Source organism: Bos grunniens, chromosome 12 (genome assembly GCF_055505025.1).
Source record: "Bos grunniens cultivar Pamir isolate PY7600 chromosome 12, Bosgru_T2T1.0, whole genome shotgun sequence".
Taxonomy (NCBI): Eukaryota; Metazoa; Chordata; class Mammalia; order Artiodactyla; family Bovidae; genus Bos; species Bos grunniens.
The window spans coordinates 67,796,263-67,816,549 of record NC_141176.1 but is presented as its reverse complement, the minus strand read 5'-3'; the positions used below and the strand labels follow the sequence as shown (position 1 = coordinate 67,816,549).

The window sequence follows — 20,287 nt, the reverse complement described above, 5'->3', positions numbered from 1 at the left end:
CACTTTCCACTTTCATGCATTGGAGAAGGAAATGGCAACCCACTCCAGTGTTCTTGCCTGGGGAATCCCAGGGATGGGGAAGCCTGGTGGGCTGCCATCTATGGGGTCACACAGAGTCGGACACGACTGAAGTGACTTAGCAAATAGCAATAGCAATTAATATTACCTTATTTTTATGATAAAAGGAGCAGTGTAAAGAAAGGTGCGTTTTTATGCACTTCTGAATTTTGGAGGCTGGTGTCTTGCAGTTTTCTGGACTTTAATTATGACTGAAATTATATAATAATATATTGGGTAAGGTATAAGAAGGCAAAAATGTTTTTGTTTTCAAAATAATTTTCTTTAAAAAATTAAGAAGTAAATACAACTAGATATACAATGTAAAGAAGATAAGAGTGCTTTATATTAGCTGGCATAAAATGATCTATAATATTAAAACTGTATACAAGGACTTATTGCTTATATTTTTAAAATGAATGAATGAGTATGGAGTTCGGATGATGTGCCATGTCTAAGAAGTCCTGTAGAGTTCTTCCAAACATCTTTCTAGTTAAGATGAAAGCTGTTAAGAATTTTTATCCTAGTTAAACACACATTTACCTTGTGTTGGCCCCTCACCAGGCCTGGGCACCATGCAGTTCTGTACAATCTCCTTCATCCCCTCCCACATATACATACCTGTCTGTATTTCAAGGTTCTAAGTCAACTCCACTTTTCCAGGAGGCCCTTTCACAACAGCTCCTGCCTACATTAGAGATGAGTGCATATTGTTTTTAAAATTTCATTAAGTAGATGATCTAGTCATAAAACTAATATTCTGTGCTAGAACTTTACTTTTGCCTATATATACACATACATATATTTAATACATATTAATAATATGTATTAATAGTATTAATGTAATATTTATTGATTTAATATTTTCATAATATTAAATTACATTATATAATTATATATTAAATAATATACTAATAACATTAACTATTACATTAATTACTTTAATAATTGCATTAATTGTATTAATATACTTATAATAAAACAATAATATTGAATAATATATACATATATTTTAAATATTTGGTCTCTTAAATTGTTCTAAGTCCCTGGAAAGGAGCAGCCGTGTCTTGTCTACTTTTTCTGTCACTTCATTGAACCTGTTGCTAGGTTGAATGCTTTATGTTGGCTTCATACACACTGTGCTTGTGCACACTAGTCAAGAGTTATTTTTAATGAATGCATTGATTATCTCTACATTGCCACAGTTGCCATGTTAACACAAGTCTAAAAGCGCCTTTGTCCTATATTCATGTGCAATTAAACAAAAAGTGTGATTTTCTTTCACGTATAAGATGATAAAATTGTCTTCTAAAATAGGCAAATATACATATTTTTCTCTCAATTTATCTTAACTGTCTCTTAAACTCAAGATCTGCTCATTTCTTTCATAGGGAAGCTAAGTGAAAAGCAGTGTTCCTCAAATTAGCTGCATCTAAAAAAATCTTTGTAGATATTTATTTAAAATGTAGATTCTCCGTCTCCATCCCATATCCTACTGAATTGGAGGCTTCAGAAAAGAAAGGGCCTGGAATCTGGGTTTTATCAAGTAATTGTTAGTTCTTATATGCCTGCAAATTTGAAATACAGCTGTATATGCAAAACTGAGGATTGCTTTTTAAACACTAAAATGGACACACTAATACTCAGTTTATAGAGTTACAGTGGTGATGGTCAGTGTGACTAGATATTATATCTAGGATAGTAAAAAACCTTTGTAAAATTGCAGTTGAGATTTTCCTGTTTCTTATTATAATAAACTTTGAAAAAAAAAAAACTAAGTAAATCAATATGTATTTCCTTTAGAAATCTCCAATTTCACAGTTATTCTATTACTATCTGAGTTTATTGACTCATCCTCATCTCTATTGTGTTTTTTGATGAAGCTAGTTTTGGTAGGATCTCTGGCTTCCCAGGCAGTGCAGTGGTAGAGAATCCGCCTGCCAATGCAGGAGACATGGGTGTAATCCCTGGGTTGGGAAGATCCCCTGGAGAAGGAAATGGCCACCCACTCCAGTATTTTTGTCTGGAGAATCCCATGGACAGAGAAGTCTGATGGGCTACAGTCCATGGGGTCTCAAAGAGTTGGACACGACTGAGGACACACAGTTTCAGGAAGGCTTATATCTTTTCTTCCAGGAATTTTAACATCAAATAGTCTGATAAGTCATGAAGATATTAACTAATATTAGTCTGTTAACGTTACAAGTTAAATTTTGTGTCCACTTTTATCATCCTTATACCCTAAAAATTACTTGTAATGAGTTCTGGGAATTTTAACAGGAATCATTTTCTCTTTCTCTCTCAAATGCTCTCTTTCTCTGTCTGCCTCCCTACGTGTCATCTCTCAGGGCTATCTGAAATGAAGGTTATCCTAAACAAGGTAACATTCTTACCTGCCAAATTATTTTATATTCAAATGGATATTTACAGCAGGTATTCCAGTTATTTATTGATTTCTGTGAAATCTCTTAAAGGTCTGGCTTCCACCTATTTTCTTGCAGACAGTAAGACTGTTTTTATTTATTTTTTTATTTTTTGAGCTTCTTGAGGAGTGTCTTATTTCAGGTTACTTAAATATAGACATGGAGTTTGTTCACACAGCTTACTTAATTAACCATGATGAATTGAATGAGCTAGAATATTTTTTGGTACCCTAGGATGCTCTAATCAATCTTATCAATTTAATTCAGAAGTAAAAATTGAAGCTTTAAAAGTTCCTGAATTTATCAGAATTTTATGTGTGTGTGTGTGTGTGTATATATATATATATATATATGTATCACAACTGTCAAAAGCCAACAAATAATTTGTCCCTGTATGTGTCTGTGTAGCTAAGTATCTCTATCTGTCATGTACTTAAGGATATTCAAGAATGCTAAGCAAAAAGAATATAATGATAATATATTTGCTATTTAAAAATATTGACATTTTCCTACACTTGTCCTTTAGTAACTATCTAAATCCTTGAGTATAATTTTGCAGTCCCTTTATAATGGTATAATTATAAATACACTCAAAGCATACAAAGCCAATCTCCTGATTATACTGAAGGTTGGTTATAAAATACATGACAGCTTTCCCTGTATCATATATCTGGTCAAACTCTCAGAAAAAAGTGCTCAAGTGTCAAATATATGTTACCTTTTCATTTTAAAGCACTGTTGACAGAGGTTAGCATTGTTTTTCTGGGCGTTCTAGGATTCTGATCCAGGGCCATGAATAGGAACAATCATTTGCCTGATAGCATCTTGCAAGTATGCTCTCAAGCCAACAGCACTAACACCCTAGGATATTCTGAGGGATCCATGACTCTGATAGTTCTTATGGGAACTAATGTGAATTCTGGGAAACTTATTAAGCATTTGAAGGATATTTTTTAACTATTAGTAAATGTCGGAAGTCCTGGATGACAAAAGTAGAATCCTATTCAGTTCTGCAAAAGTCAATGTGTGGCTCCATCTTCAGCGTTGCTAAGACTATTTCTTCAAATGCTTATGATCTTGTTATCGCCCTCATAAATGGTGAAATCACTGGACAAAGGTAGGGGAAGTGTATTTTGGAAAAAGAAACCTACTTAATTTTGTGTGAAAAAATTTAATTGACTAGGTTTCAAAGATTACACAAAGCTATATAGAAAACATTCTGCTTAGTTCATGTTGAATAAAATACATCAGTTATTTGAAGCCTTGGTAAGTTTAAGCTTGGGCAAGTTTCTTTTGTTTGCACCTAGTTTGGCCATATTTTATTTTTAAAAGATATTATTTATTTATGTGGCTGCCCCGGTTCTTACTTGCAGCACACAGACTCTTTGATCCTTATTTGCCTCATGCAAACTCTTAGCTGAGGCACGGTCAATCCAGTTTCCTGACCAGGGATTGAACATGGGCCCCCTGCACTGGGACTGCAGAGTCTTAACCACTGGACCACCAGGGATGTCTGGTCATATTTTAAATTTTGGCAAAAATACCTACCCTTCAGGCTTGACATGAAGGCTGAATGAGATAATGTTAAGTCTAATTGTCAGTACACTATTTGCCACAGAATAATGAATGGTACTGTTATAGGATAACAGTGCTTATTCTTTTGAAAAACATTTCACACAGTGGAATAGAAGGGAACATATTGAAATAAATGCTTTGATGGAAATGTTTTGTTGGATATTCCCAGTTTTATTTTTTGAGATACTGCTATATATCTCAGTCCCACATTTTTTTTTGCCTTTGTGTAGGACTTGTCTCTCTATTCAGTTTTACTCATGTTTATTAATAAAATGTAATGGAAACTCTCTTAAGTATCACAAAAATAATCTCAAGAGGGCCAATGTTGTTCCCAGACACTTCAGGTGAGAGGAAAGAAGAAAAACTGATAAACGTGAAGAGAAATTTAAAAATTGTATCTTTGTAACTTTGGATTAATGTAGATCATGTTATTTTAAGTTAATGTTACTATACACCAAGATATATTTTAGAATATAAGTAACATAAATATTAAAAATTCAATATCTTCATATATATCTACTTGTAAGCTTAGAATATTTCTGGAAATTTAGTGTCAGGCCCCACGGATTTTAATCAGAAACAGTTAATTTTATTAGTAAAATTACTAAAATAAAGTCATTTACATTGACATTACTTCTGATGACAAAGTTTAATAAAAGAAAAATCAATATTATATTCTGAAACAGCTTTCCAGTTAAGATACGGAACATAATTTTCATAAATTGGTTTTATCATGTTTTTAGACTAGTCTAAAACTAGAAGAAAAGCTATGACCAACCTGGACAGCATATTAAAAAGCAGAGACATTACTTTACCAACAAAGGTCCATCTAGTCAAAGCTATGGTTTTACTGGTAGTCATGTATGGATGTGAGAGTTGGACTATAAAGAAAGCTGAGTGCCGAAGAATTGATATGGTGTTGGAGAAGACTCTTGAGAGTCCCTTGGACTGCAAGGAGATCCAGCCAGTCCATCCTAAAGGAAATCAGGCCTGAATATTCACTGGAAGGACTGATGCTGAAGCTGAAACTCCAATATTTTGGCCACCTGATGCAAAGAACCGACTCATTGGAAAAGACCCTGATGCTGGGAAAGATTAAAGTCAGGAGGAGAAGGGGACGACAGAGGATGAGATGGTTGGGTGACATCACCAATGTGATGGACATGAGTTTGAGTAAACTTAGGGAGTTGGCGATGGACCAGGAGGCCTGGCATGCTACAGTTCATGGGGTTGCAAAGTGTAGGACACGACTGAGCGACTGAACTGAACTGAGACTAGTGATGATATAATTTGTTGCACTTAAAAATGTAATTAAATAAAGAACTTTATCCTTAAAATGTAGTGATGGCCACATTAACTTTTAAATCATTTCTAGTAGGAAAAAAAATCTGTATGTAGGCTACAACAGGCAGTCAAAAATTGTTAAATCACATTTTTTAATAAAAAGAATAAGGTGATTAAGATGTAGTCAGAATAAAATGCTAAGGAAACTGGTTGAGAGAAGCAGAATTGAAAATAATTAATTCTGGTTGTTTTGTTATTTGATATTTCTCTTTTTCCTTTTGAGCTTTTTTTTTTTTTTTTTTTTTTTTGCATCAGACACCATACAAAATAACTCAAGCTATTTTGAGTTTTCACCACACAGAACAACAGAAGTTAGCCTCATGGGATTTTAATATTTATTTTCTGAATTATTACCATTCTATTCATCGCCCAAATGTTAAGTTCATATACTCTCAAGTTGCAATAAATGAACAAAATATCACAGAGGACATTTAAAATATTTAATGGTTTTATCATGGGAAGAATGTGGAGAGAAGGATTCCACAATGCCAACCAAACACCATAGGATGTGAAATATTTTTAAAACTTATAGGACAGGAAATTATTAAAGAAAGAAAGTGAAGTCACTCAGTTGTGTCCGACTCTTTGCTACCCCATGAACTGTAGCCTACCAAGTTCCTCTGTCCATGGGATTTTCCAGGCAAGAATACTGGGTTGCCATTTCCTTCTCCAGGAAACTATTAAATAAGAATAGAAAAATTTAGTAGAAAATAGAAAGGATTAAAGCTATTAATGTAAATTAATATGTGAAGGTCAAGTCAGGACCACCCCTGAATATCACTCACAGAAATTTCTACATCCCTTATGCAATAATTCCTAGGTGGCACATAATTCCAAAGAAAGAAAAGATGAGAAAAGAAAGAAAAAAATTACTTATTTAACACTTGTATGAAAAAGGAAGTAAACTAAGGAGAGGGACTGTCATCCTGGGTGCCTGAGTGACTGAAGAATGGATTCTCCCACACAGCAATCATGTGAGGTTTTAATCTCTTCAGATTGCCAAGAAGCCATGAAGTTGATATAATAATAATAGTACCTGTATTCTAGGACGGTTATGAGAATCAAAGATAACTCATCTTTGGCACTTGGCATGATGTTCAGTAAATGTTCACTATTTGCACTACTGTTAAAAATGAAAGCAAATATAAAATGCTTTAAGCATTCTTGGGAAGTCTTATATTTTTCTTCCTACGTGGTAATTTTAAAACGTGAACCATTTTGTTTATCATACTAATTTTGTAATATTTTTCCTTTTTCTTACATTGTTACTTGCTTCCAAAGAAAGAGAATTCAAAAGTCACAGAGTTTCCAGCTATGTTTAACGTAGAATGATCTCATTAGACAGGAAACTAGCTAAGGTACCAACATCAGTGCTTAGATAGTTCATTTAGGGGTGACTAGCAGAAAGGGCTGGAGAAGGCAATGGCACCCCACTCCAGTACTCTTGCCTGGAAAATCCCATGGGTGGAGGAGCCTCGTAGGCTGCAGTCCATGGGGTCGCTAAGAGTCGGACATGACTGAGTGACTTCCCTTTCACTTTTCACTTTCATGCATTGGAGAAGGAAATGGCAATCCACTCCAGTGTTCTTGCCTGGAGAATCCCAGGAACGGGGGAGCCTGGTGGGCTGCCATCTATGGGGTCGCACAGATTTGGACATGACTGAAGTGACTTAGCAGCAGCAGCAGGAGCAGAGAGGGCAGAGAAAAGAATTATAGTGGCTTAGCCTCTGGCTGTCCAAGGGGTTTATGGTATTCTAGGAACCCACTCCAGTACTCTTGCCTGGCAAATCCCATGGATGGAGGAGCCTGGTAGGCTGCAGTCCATAGGGTCGCTAGGAGTCAGACACGACTGAAGCGACTTAGCAGCAGCAGCAGGAAACTAGAAGTGAATAGTCAAAAATTATATTTCCAATACTACCAAAAGAACAAGGGAGTTTATTGCTGAAACCTTGTAATTTGAATCTACTTATATCTCAGAATCAGAGAAGGCAATGGCACTCCACTCCAGTACTCTTGCCTGGAAAATCCCATGGATGGAGGAGCCTGGTGGGCTGCAGTCCATGGGGTCGAGAAGAGTCAGACACGACTGAGTGACTTCACTTTCACTTTTCACTTTCATGCATTGGAGAAGGAAATGGCAACGCACTCCAGTGTTCTTGCCTAGAGAGTCCCAGGGACGGGGGAGCCTGGTGGGCTGCCGTCCATGGGGTCGCACAGAGTCGGACACAACTGAAGCGACTTAGCAGCAGCATACCTCAGAATCATTCAGAAATATGATAAAAAAGAGTCAAGGTCATCGCTCTAGAGGTACTTCAACTGTGAATTTTACAATTGATAAGAAAAAAGTTAACAATTCTTGAAAAGAAGGAGTACACGTAATAAGCTATAATGTAAGCTAAGAAGGACAAGTTCCTTTTCCGTAGTAAGTAATTTCAGTTTACACTGTAGCCTTTAGACAAAGCTCAGGGATTGGCAGTAGAATGCATTTGGTTAGGAAGCTGCTGTAAATAAAGTCCTTTACCCACGCTGTTGTTGACATTGTTGACTAAGGTTTTGCAATGCAAGACAGGGCTACATAAATCAATTTATTGGCATATCATTGATGAACAGAGACACTATGACTTACAAATATTAATTGATTACGACTCTGATGCTGGGAGGGATTGGGGACAGGAGGAGAAGGGGATGACAGAGGATGAGATGGCTGGATGGCATCACTGACTCCATGGACGTGAGTCTGAGTGAACTCCGGGAGTTGGTGATGGACAGGGAGGCCTGGTGTGCTGCAATTCATGGGGTCGCAAAGAGTCGGACACGACTGAGCGACTGATGTGATCTGATGTAAGAGAGCTGGTTTATTTCCACATCACTTTTAAAGCGAGACTTTCTGTAACATGCCGGCTGCTCAGTTATTTTCAGTCGCCTCTGTCTTAATATTTAGGAGAGCCTTGTAAATTTTTCTCAGATTTTTCCAGTACATACAAACATTTTACCAGTCCACTCTTCCAGTGGTGATTAATCTGTTAAATGAGATGAATGAAACTACTATTTAATTTTGTTTATTGTACATACAGTTCCTCTCCTGTGCTGGTTCTGAGAAGAAAACAGAACTTGATTCATCTTGGCACCTACCAAAGTCCTCAATTGCCTTATACTCTATTCGGCTGTTTTTCTCCTCAACTCGCTAATAAAACAAATTTATTAAAGTGGGTTGCAGGCAATAGCTTTAGAGAGTTAAAGGCAACTACTAGGGTGGCTCAAATATTGAACAACCAGACTTTTTCTGCCTTAGAAATCAGTACTTTGGACTTCTGTTATAAAATAGGCTGTTAGCATTCTGGAAACTTCTTGGCATAGTTTTACAGTTTAGGGCCCACCTTGCTTTTCTCAGTGATTAAACAGGTCGATTATCTCTAAACCTTCATTTAGCTTACAATTCAAATGTACACTTGATTAAAAATAAAATACCCGAAAATAACTGACATTTGCCCAGTACTTTGGGACTCTCTAAAGGCCATTACATATTTTATTGCAGCCTTACAACAGTCTTGTTTGTTCAACATTATTACTTTGATTTACATAAATAATAAAGTTCAGAGAGGTTAAGAGATCTGTTCACACACATATAAAGTGAAGGATCCCAGGCTTAAATTTTACTCAATGTCAAATTTTGTACATATTCTACAGTACCAAATTTCCCCTTCACAGCTGTACAGAAATAAAGAAATATAATGAGAGGTGAACATGACATTTACATTTCTACTGCAGCCATATCACAAAAGGTGAGAAGTAATCATTGGAATACATTTTAGTAATATGTATGTATTTAATTTGATCCCAAATATAAAAAATATCATCATTTCAATGTGTAATCAATTTAAAAATTGATAATGACATTCCATGCTTTTTTTTGTGCAAGATCTTTGAAACCCAATGTGTACTGAAACTGCATCACAGTTTGGATGCTAAATTTTTATGAGACATCCTTAACTTGTATATAACTTATAAAATTTAAAAGTTGAAAACGCAGATTCATATACTCGAATTATTCTAAGCATACTTAAATTCTTTTCCAACAGTGAAATTCAGTGTTAGTTTTCAAATTTAAATTTAAAGCTTAGTTCTTCAGTTATACCAGACGTGTGGGAAGTGCTCCATAGCCATATGTGACTGCCATATAGACTGAGACCTTATAGTGTCTGATTGTATATTAGCAGTAGAGTTTAAATGCTTCAAAGTGGTGTTGGAGAAAACTCTTGAGAGTCCCACAGACTGCAAGGAGATCAAACCAGTCAATCCTAAAGGAAATCAATCCTGAATTGGAAGGACTGACGCTAAAGCTGAAACTCCAATACTTTGGCCACCTGATGCAAAGAACTGACTCCTTGGAAAAGACACTGATGATGGGAAAGAGAGAAGGCAGGAGGAGAAGGGGACCACAGAGGATGAGATGGATGGATGGCATCACCGACTCGATGGACATGAGTTTGAGCAAGCTCCAGGAGTTGGTGACTGACAGGGAAGCATGGAGTGCTGCAGTCCATGGGGTCACCAAAAGTTGGACACGACTGAGTGACTGAACTGAACTGAATGCTTATTTCATCTTTCACATGCAATAATTATCAAGAAATAGATAACGTGTTAAAGGTGGGTATTCAGATATCCAGATGGATTGATTTTCTTTCTTGGTTTCTAGATAAATTTTTAGACTAAGGTTTTCATGGAAATATGTAGATCTAGAAGAAAAAAGATTCCTTTGTAGGTCAACTAAATAAAGAATATTTAGAAAAATACTACTCATTACCTTTACCCCCCAATCAAAATTCTGGCTTTTGGCAGTCAGTTCATACATACATCTTTGTTGACAACAAGCGTAATTTGCCTCTCCCTGTGAATTATTGCAACCTTTTTAGCTCAGGTAATGCAGAGTTTATAAGAGTCTTAATGAATTATTATAATATAAAATGTGTGTGTGTGCACACCGTCGTGTCTGACTCTTTGTCTCCTGTGTCTCCTGCATTGTGGGCAGATTCTTTACCCATTGAGCCATCTGGGAAGTTCACAAAATGTTGGAATGTGATAAAATAGATGAAATTTGCCTCACAAGCTGGAATAAACTTTTCCTTGCCTGTCTCTTCCTCTTGTGGTGACTCCTTCCCCGCTTAAATGCCTCATGTTTCCCTGCTGCCCTCAGTCTTGAAGTCAGATGATTCTGGACTAAAGAATCTTTCCTCTTTTTTTCTCTTCACTTGACTCTTTCTATGATTTATTTCTCTCAGGAAGAGATGTTATAAACTTTTTCTCTAAAGGATTGTCTCCTTTCTAGAGATATTAAACATGAGATGAGAATTTCAGGTAGAAGTAGGCTATTAAGTAATATCTGGGGGACAGGAGAGGTGTGAAGTAGAATCAGTTTGTCAGGAACTCCTTCCTGCCCTCCACTGGAAGCCCTCAGCTGCTTCTGGTGCAGAAACTTCAGTACTGAAGGGATTGCTTCTCTTTCTCATTTGAGATTTAATATTGCACAATCAATTTATGATCATTTTTAAGCTAGATAAAAGGAAGGCACCTTTAGTTCATAAAATTCAGTTCACGCATCTATCTGCATAAGACAGTGCATTAATATCCCATCGGTTTGGCTTCTAGGGTGCCTTGTTAGAATTTACTCTGTGCTGAGAGGTTTGGCCTTTGTGAGTACATTTCTTTTAAAATCCATAATAATTCATGACTAATCATTGGCCATTCCAAGACAGAAGGACTTCCTCTTGATTAGCAGTTATAACCTTCTGCCAATAATACACCATGTAAGTTTATGAAGGGGCTGTGGTTGCCAGAAATTGCTGAGTCCCAAATATTATGAAATATTCTGTCTAGGCTGTGGAGCCAGTGTACCATTTCTGGGAAATTATTGGCAAACTATTATGGCTACTTAGAGTCAGTCTAGGAGCACATCTAAACTCTTCTTGAAAATTCTGCTTACTATTTGAATAGTTATAAAGGATATTTTAAAAACAGATGTCAGATAGCAAGAACTAAGAGATATTGAACAACAACAACAACAACAAAAAAGAATAAACCATTATCTTCAGATTCCCTAGTGTATCCATCAGAGGTAATCACTACCTGGCTTGTGCTTTAATCATGACCTTATACTTTTTTTTTTATGGCTTTACTGCATATGTTTATTTCCCTAATTGACATATGGCTTAGTTTTCTAAGTTTTGAAAAGTGAAAGTCACTCAGTCCTGTCCAACTCTTTGCAACTCCGTGGACTATACAGTCCATGGAATTCTCCAGGCCAGAATACTGGAGTGGATAGCTTTCCCTTCTCCAGGGGATCTTTCCAACCCAGGAATTGAACCCAGATCTCCTGCATTGCAGGTTGATTCTTTACCAGCTGAGCCACCAGGTAAGCCCTAAGTTCTAAATTTTGAAAGTTCATATAAGTGAAATTATACTTTAAGTTTGTTTGCAATTTGCTTACTTTTTGGACAAGCATAAGTTCTCCTACTGACACTAAATAAATGGTTCTAGTTGTTTTTCATCTTTTACAGTACTTGGGTTGGTGAGGATTAAGCATTATTTTTATTATGTTAATTTTTTCTTATTTATGTGTAGATGTTCTTTATGTATCTGAGTACTTATGTGCCACAAATACTTCTAGTCTGTGGCTCTTCTTTTTATTATATGATGTTTTGATGAGGAGTTCTTTAGTCATCAAATTTCTCACTATTTATCTTTTGCTGTTCTTATCAGTGCCTTGATTAAGAAGACCCTTCCTTTCTGGAGATGATGATTGGACTTTACTGTCTTTCAAAATTTTGACTTTTACCTTTGCTTTAATTTACCTGAAAACAGTATTTGTGGATGGTGTTAAGTAGGGGTTCAATTTCATATTTATTCCTCACAAGGATACCCAGATATGTTCAGTTCAGTTCTGTCGCTCAGTCGTGTCCAACTCTTTGCGACCCCGTGAATCGCAGCATGCCAGGCCTCCCTGTCCATCACCAACTCCTGGAGTTTACTCAAACTCATGTCCATCTTGTTGGTGATACCATCCCCCCATCTCATCCTCTGTCGTCCCCTTCTTCTCCTGCCCCCAATCCCTCCCAGCATCAGAGTCTTTTCCAATGAGTCAACTCTTCGCATGAGGTGGCCAAAAGACTGGAGTTTCAGCTTCAGCATCAGTCCTTCCAATAAACACCCAGTATTGATCTCCTTTAGGATGGACTGGTTGGATCTCCTTGCAGTCCAAGGGACTCTCAAGAGTCTTCTCCAACGCCACGGTTCAAAAGCATCAATTCTTTGGCACTCAGCTTTCTTCACAGTCCAACTCTCACATCCATACATGACCACTGGAAAAACCATAGCCTTGACTAGATGGACCTTTGTTGACAAAGTAATGTCTCTGCTTTTTAATACGCTATCTAGGTTGGTCATAACTTTCCTTCAATGTAGGTATCTTTAATCAAAGTGTTTCTTTCTTTTCCCAGATACCTGCAATACCTGATCTGCCATTAAAAAAAAAAAAAAAATCTGTCTTATTCCTGGGATTTCCGTGGTCAAATGTGTCCATTTTTCCACCAATACACAAATGCTGTTATTTAAAGGTTTACTTTTGTTATGTTGTAAATCAAATCTCACCTTTCTCTAATTTTTCAGAATGTCATGGCTATTTATAGATTTTTGTTCTTTGATATTATAAAATTAGCTTGTCACATCCCTCCTATTTCCTCCAAAGTTATGATTTTTGATTTAAAATGTCTTGATTGGAAATATCTTTGACTATAATATAGATTAATTTGGGGAAAAGTGTGAGATTTATAATATTGTCATCCAATCCACAATTATAGTGCATTTTCTAGGTTAATTCTCTAATGCTTTATAGTAGTGCTTTGCAAGTTTCTCTATAAGTACCATGCATACCTATTAATAGATATATTTCTGAGGGTGTCATATGTTTTGATGTTATTGAACATGCTATATATTGATAATTTTAAATCTGCATCTGAATGAATGTTATACATATGATAACACACACATCTTTTTATATTGTAAAATGCCCTTTTTATTTCTAATACACTTCTTGCTTTAAAGTACAAGCAAGAATATATTATAAATAAATTTTCAAACGGCAATATTATTGTTTACATTCATTTAGATTTACTAACATATTTCAGTTCAGTTCAGTCACTCAGTCATGTCACTCTTTGTGACTTCATGGAATGCAGCATGCCAGGCTTCCCTGTCCATCACCAACTCCCAGAGTTTTTCCAAACTCATGTCCATTGAGTCAGTGATACCATCCAACCATCTCATCCTCTGTCATCCCCTTCTCTTTCTGCCTTCAATCTTTCCCAGCATCAGGGTCTTTTCCAAGGAGTAGTTTTTCTCATCAGGTGGCCCAAGTATTGGAGTTTCAGCTTCAGCATCACTTTTCTTTATTCTAAATTTCTTCTAGCATCTCTCTGCCTCTTTTGAACAATTTTCCTTCTGCCTAGGGAACCCCATTTAGTGATTCCTTTCAGTTCAGTTCAGTCACTCAGTTGTGTCTGACTCTTTGCGACCCCATGAACCGCAGCACGCCAGGCCTCCCTGTCCATCACCAACTCCTGGGGTTTACTCAAACCCATGTCCACTGAGTTGGTGATGCCATCCAAACATCTCATCCTCTGTCATCCCCTTCTCCTCCTGCCTTCAATCTTTCCCTTCAATCTTTTCTAATGAATCAGTTCTTTGCATTAGGTGACCAAAGTATTGGAATATCAGCTCAAGCATCTGCCCTTACAATGATTATTCAGGACCGATTTCCTTTAGGATGGACTGGTTGGATCTCCTTGCAGTCCAAGGGACTCTCAAGAGCCTTCTCCAACACCACAGTTCAAAAGCCTCAATTCTTTGGCGCTCAGCTTTCTTTATAGTCCAATGTGCACATCCATACATGACTACTGGAAAACCATAGCTTTGACTAGATGGATCTTTGTTGGCAAAGTAATGTCTCTGCTTTTTAATATGCTATCTAGGTTCATCATAACTTTTCTTCCAAGGAGCAAGTGTCTTTTAATTTCATGGCTGCAGTCACCATCTGCAGTGATTTGGGAGCCCCCGAAAAATAAAATCAGCCACTGTTTCCCCATCTATTTGCCATGAAGTAATGGGACCAGATGCCATGATCTTAGTTTTCTGAATGTTGAGCTTTAAGTCAACTTTTTCACTCTCCTCTTTCACTTTCATCAAGAGGTTCTTGAGTTCTTTGTTTTCTGCCAATAAGGGTGGTGTCATCTGCATATCTGAGGTTATTGATATTTCTCCCGGCAATCATGATTCCAGTTTGTGCTTTATCCAGCCCAGCATTTCTCATGATATACTCTGCATATAAGTTAAATAAACAGGGTGACAATATACAGCCTTGACGTACTCCTTTCATTGATGATATCTGTCTTCAGTTATTTTTACTCTGAAAATATTCTTATTTGCCTTAATTTTGATTAATATTTTCACTAGGTTGGCATTTTCTACTGGAAAATTGAAAATAGCATTACATTGACTTCATTTCTTGCATTTTTTTTTTTTTTGGTTGAGAAATCAGTTTGAGGTGTTTTAAGTCATTTGAAGATGGTATTTAATTATTTTGCTTCTTTTAACATTTTTCTTTTATTTTCACCAGATTTATTATGATCTACATAAATAACCATGCATTCTTTCTTCTTTATAGTGGTTTGTAAAATTTCTTGGATCTATGCCTTGATAAATTTTTTCACTCTTGGCCATTATATCTTCAGATATTGTTTCTTTTTCATTACTTTCTCTTCTCCTGGAGTTTCATTTACATTATGGTAGAAGTTTTGACTATCTATCCCATGACTTCTAAGTTTCTTTTAATATTTTCAAATTTTATTCTCGTCAAGATTCAGTGTTATTGTCTTCTAACCTATCTGCAGTTTCATTAATTTTCCTTTACAGGTTTCTAGTTTTTTGTTAACAAAAAGTTTACACCCATTAAACTTTATTAATTTTAAAGTATTATTTTCTTATTGAAGTATAGTTGACTTACAATATTATACTATTTTAGGTATACAACATAGTTATTCAATATTTTATAGATTATACTTTATATAAAGTTATAAAATACTGGCTGTCTTACCTGTGATGTACATTACATTGTCACAACTTATTTTATATCTATTAGTTTGTACCTCTTAATGCCCCTCCCCGTAAACCTCTCCCCTCTGGTAAACTCTAGCCAGTTCTCTGTATCTATGAGTACATTTCTGTTTTGCTATTTGTTTTTGTTTTTAATTTTATTTTTAGATTCCATGTATAAATGAAAACATGTAGTATTTATTTTTCTCTGTCTTATGTCACTAACCTTCCAGGTCTATCCATTTCGTCATAGATGGTAAAATTTAATTACTTTTTATGACAGTAATATTTCCTTGTGTGCTGCTGCTGCTGCTAAGTCGCTTCAGTCGTGTCCGACTCTGTACGACCCCATAGACGGCAGTGCACCAGGCTCCCCCGTCCCTGGGATTCTCCAGGCAAGAACACTGGAGTGGGTTGCCATTTCCTTCTCCAGTGCATGAAAGTGAAAAGTGAAAGTAAAGTCGCTCAGTCGTGTCCGACTGTTAGCGACCCCATGGACTGCAGCCTACCAGGCTCCTCCGCCCATGGGACTTTCCAGACAAGAGTACTGGAGTGGGGTGCCATTTCCTTCTGTACTTGCATATAATATTATCCAGTCATAAAAAAGAATATTTATCTCCACACACACCACATCTTTATCCATTCATCTGTTGATGAATCAGATCAGATCAGATCAGATCACTCGCTCAGTTGTGTCCGACTCTTTGCGACCCCATGAATCGCAGCACGCCAGGCCTCCCTGTCCATCACCAACTCCCGGAGTTCACTCAGACTCACGTCCATGGAGTCAGTGATGCCATCTAGCCATCTCATCCTCTGTCGTCCCCTTCTCCTCCTGCCCTCAATCCCTCCCAGCATCAGAGTCTTTTCCAATGAGTCAACTCTTCGCATGAGGTGGCCAAAGTACTGGAGTTTCAGCTTCAGCATCAGTCCTTCCAATAAACACTCAGGACTGATCTCCTTCAGAATGGACTGGTTGGATCTCCTTGCAGTCCAAGGGACTCGCAAGAGTCTTCTCCAATACCACAGTTCAAAAGCATCAATTCTTCGGCGCTCAGCCTTCCTCACAGTCCAACTCTCACATCCATACACAACCACAGAAAAACCATAGCCTTGACTAGACAAACCTTTGTTGGCAAAGTAATGTCTCTGCTTTTCAATATGCTATCTAGGTTGGTCATAACTTTCCTTCCAAGGAGTAAGCGTCTTTTATTTTTATTTATTTATTTTTTTTTGAGTAAGTGTCTTTTAATTTCATGGCTGCAGTCACCATCTGTAGTGATTTTGGAGCCCAGAAAAATAAAGTCTGATACAGTTTCCACTGTTTCCCCATCTATTTCCCATGAAGTTGTGGGACCAGATGCCATGACCTTCATTTTCTGAATGTTGAGCTTTAAGCCAACTTTTTCACTCTCCACTTCCACTTTCATCAAGAGGCTTTTTAGTTCCTCTTCACTTTCTGCCATAAGGGTGGTGTCATCTGCATATCTGAGGTTATTGAGTTTTCTTCTGGCAATCTTGATTCCAGCTTGTGCTTCTTCCAGTCCAGCGTTTCTCATGATGTACTCTGCATATAAGTTAAATAAACAGGGTGACAATATACGGCCTTGACAAGCTCCTTTTCTATTTGGAACCAGTCTGTTGTTCCATGTCCAGTTCTAACTGTTGCTTCCTGACCTGCATACAAATTTCTCAAGAGGCAGATCAGGTGTTCTGGTATTCCCATCTCTTTCAGAATTTTCCACAGTTGATTGTGATCCACATAGTCAAAGGCTTTGGCATAGTCAATAAAGCAGAAATAGATGCTTTTCTGGAAATGTCTTGCTTTTTCCATGATCCAGTGGATGTTGGCAATTTGATCTCTGGTTCTTCTGCCTTTTCTAAAACCTGCTTGAACATCAGGAAGTTCACGGTTCACATATTGCTGAAGCCTGGCTTGGAGAATTTTGAGCATTACTTTACTAGCATGTGAGATGAGTGCAATTGTGTGGTAGTTTGAGCATTCTTTGGCATTGCCTTTCTTTGGGATTGGAATGAAAACTGACCTTTTTCAGTCCTATGGCCACTGCTGAGTTTTCCAAATTTGCTGGCATATTGAGTGCAGACTCATTGCATCATCTTTCAGGATTTGGAATAGCTCAACTGGAATTCCATCACCTCCACTAGCTTTGTTTGTAGTGATGCTTTCTAAGGCCCACTTGACTTCACATTCCAGGATGTCTGGCTCTAGGTCAGTGATCACACCATCGTGATTATCTGGGTCATGAAGATCTTTTTTGTACAGTTCTTCTGTCTATTCTTGCCACCTCTTCTTAATATCTTCTGCTACTTCCATACTGGTAAATAATGCTGCTATGAACATGGCGGTGTATATTTTTGAATTTGTATTTTTGTTTTCTTCAGAAATACCTAGGAGTAGTGTTGTTGCATCATATGGTAGTTCTACTTGTAATTTTTAAGGAATCTCCATACTACTTTCCACAGTGGCTCTACCAGTTTACATTCCTACCAACAATGTACCAGTGTTCCCTTTCCCTCACATCCTTGCCAGGTTTTGTTATTTCTTCTCTTTTTAATAATAGCTATTCTGACACGTATGAGGTGATATCTCTTTGTGGTTTTCATTTGCATTACCCTGATGATTAATGATGTTGAACATCCTGTCCCAAAATAGTGGGCTGCTGCTGCTGCTGAGTCACTTCAGTCGTGTCCAACTCTGTGTGACCCCATAGACGGCAGCCCACCAGGCTCCGCCGTCCCTGGGGTTCTCCAGGCAAGAACACTGGAGTGGGTTGCCATTTCCTTCTCCAATGCATGAAAGTGAAAAGTGAAAGTGAAGCCGCTCAGTCGTGTAATAGTGGGCAGATGCCTTTTAACATTTATACTAGCTTATTTAATTGATCGATTCACTGCCTTTACTATATACTTGCTTTACCAGTGAGATTTTTCATTCCCTATATTTTTAAATTTCTTGTTATAGCTTTTGCCCCCCCTTAAAAAGACCCTTAACATTTCTTGCAAGATCAGTTTGGAGGGGATGATCTGTTTCAGCTTTTGTTTTTTGGGACGACTCTGTATCTCTCCTTCATTCTGAATGACAGCTGTACGTGTAGATGTGCTAGGTGGTTGGTTTTTCCCTTTCAGCACAATATATCATGCCTCTTCTTTTTGGTCTGAAAAGTTTGTGCTGAAAAATCAGTTGATAGCTTCAGGGGAGTTCTCTTGTTTTTGTGACTCTCTATTTCTCTTGCTGTTTTTAAAATTCTCTGCTTTTAACCTTTGAGATTTTAATTAAAGTATTTTTGGTGTGGGTCTCTTCAGGTTTGGTGTGCTGAGTTGCCTCAGTTGCGTCTGACCCTTTGCAACCCCATGGGCTGTTGCCCGCCAGGCTCCTCTGTCCATGGGATTCTCCAGGCAAGAATACTGGAGTAGGTTGCCATTTCCTTCTCCACTGTTCAGGTTTATCTTTTTTTTTTTTTTTTTTTGCTGATCTGGGTCTTTGTTGTCATGCTCAAGCTTTTCTCTAGTTGCAGTGAGCCATGGGGGGTGGTGGGGACTACTCTCTAGCTGTGGTGAGTGGGCTTCTCACTGTGGGGACTCGCTTGTTGTGGAGCACGGGGATCTAGAGTCTGCAGGCTTCAGGAATTTGCGGTTCCTGGGCTCTAGAGCACAGGCTCAGTAGCTGTGGCACCTGGGCTTAGTTCCTCTGAGGCATGTGGACTCCTCTCCCATCAGGGAGTTGAACTCCGTCTCCTGCATTGGCAGGCAGGTTCTTTACCACTGAGTCACCAGGGAAATCCTCTTCAGGTTTATCGTGTTTGGAGTTCTCTGTGCTTCCTATTCCTGGAGATCTGTGAGGAAGGTTAGATAAATTTTCAGCCATAATTTCATCAAATAAATTTTCTGTCCCTTTCTTCTCCTGGGATCTCTAAAATACAAATGTTAGGATGCTTGATGTTGTCTACAAGGTCCCTTAAATTATTTAAATTATCTTCCTTCAAACTTTTTTCTCTTTTTTGTTTTGATTTGGTGATTTTTCACTATTCTTTCTTCCACATTGCTTAGGTGTTCTTTTGTGTCAGTTAACCTGCTACTAACTCTTTCTAGTGCACTTTTAATTTTCTTTATTGTGTTCCTCAGCTCTGATTGGTTCTTTTAAAAATATTTTCTAGCTATTTATTGGCATTTTTGGGTGCTTCTCTATTCTTTCCTGAGTTCAGTGAGCATTTTTCTTACTATGGCTTTGCACTCTTTTATCAGGTAAATTATTTATCTCTGTTTCATTAGTTGGTTTTTGCTTTTTTCTGTAGTTTTATCTTGTTTTTTGTTTGGAATATACTCCCCTGTCTGCTTATTTTGCTTTCCTGACCCAGGGATCAAACCCACGTCTCTTATGTCTCCTGCATTGGCAGACGGGTTCTTTGCCAGCCTAAGAAACCCCCATGAAATTAGGCAAAGCAGTTACCTATCCCAGTCCTGAAGGCATCTCCTTGTGTAGGAGAGTCCTGATGCTGTCTGTGTGTGCCCACCGGCTTTGGTTCAGGAGCTGGATCTGAAGTGAAGGGGATACATTATCTCCCAGGGTGCTCTGGCAGCCACCACCCTGATGGGAGGTAGGGCTGGAGTAGAAGGGGCTAGAGCCAGAGCCAGATGTGTGCCTGGGCTTTCCCCAGGCTCAAAGACAGTCTTTAGGCTCCTGGGAGGTGAGGTGGAGGAGGAGTCCTGAGGAAATTGGGCTTTGCTTC

General features: G+C 37.7%; 1 long non-coding RNA gene across 42 annotated transcripts in view; it reads left to right on the top strand.

Moving 5' to 3' along the window:
- Window positions 1-20,287, top strand: part of LOC147361841 (uncharacterized) — a 256,268-nt gene that overhangs the window by 28,075 nt on the left and 207,906 nt on the right. For 3 of the 42 annotated variants that reach the window (XR_015138339.1, XR_015138341.1, XR_015138347.1), the window contains one exon: window positions 4,799-5,392. The exons of the other annotated variants lie outside the window; for them this stretch is intronic. This is a non-coding gene — a long non-coding RNA (uncharacterized LOC147361841). Of the gene's footprint in view, window positions 1-4,798; window positions 5,393-20,287 lie in introns of those variants that run through there. 42 annotated transcript variants of the gene reach the window in all.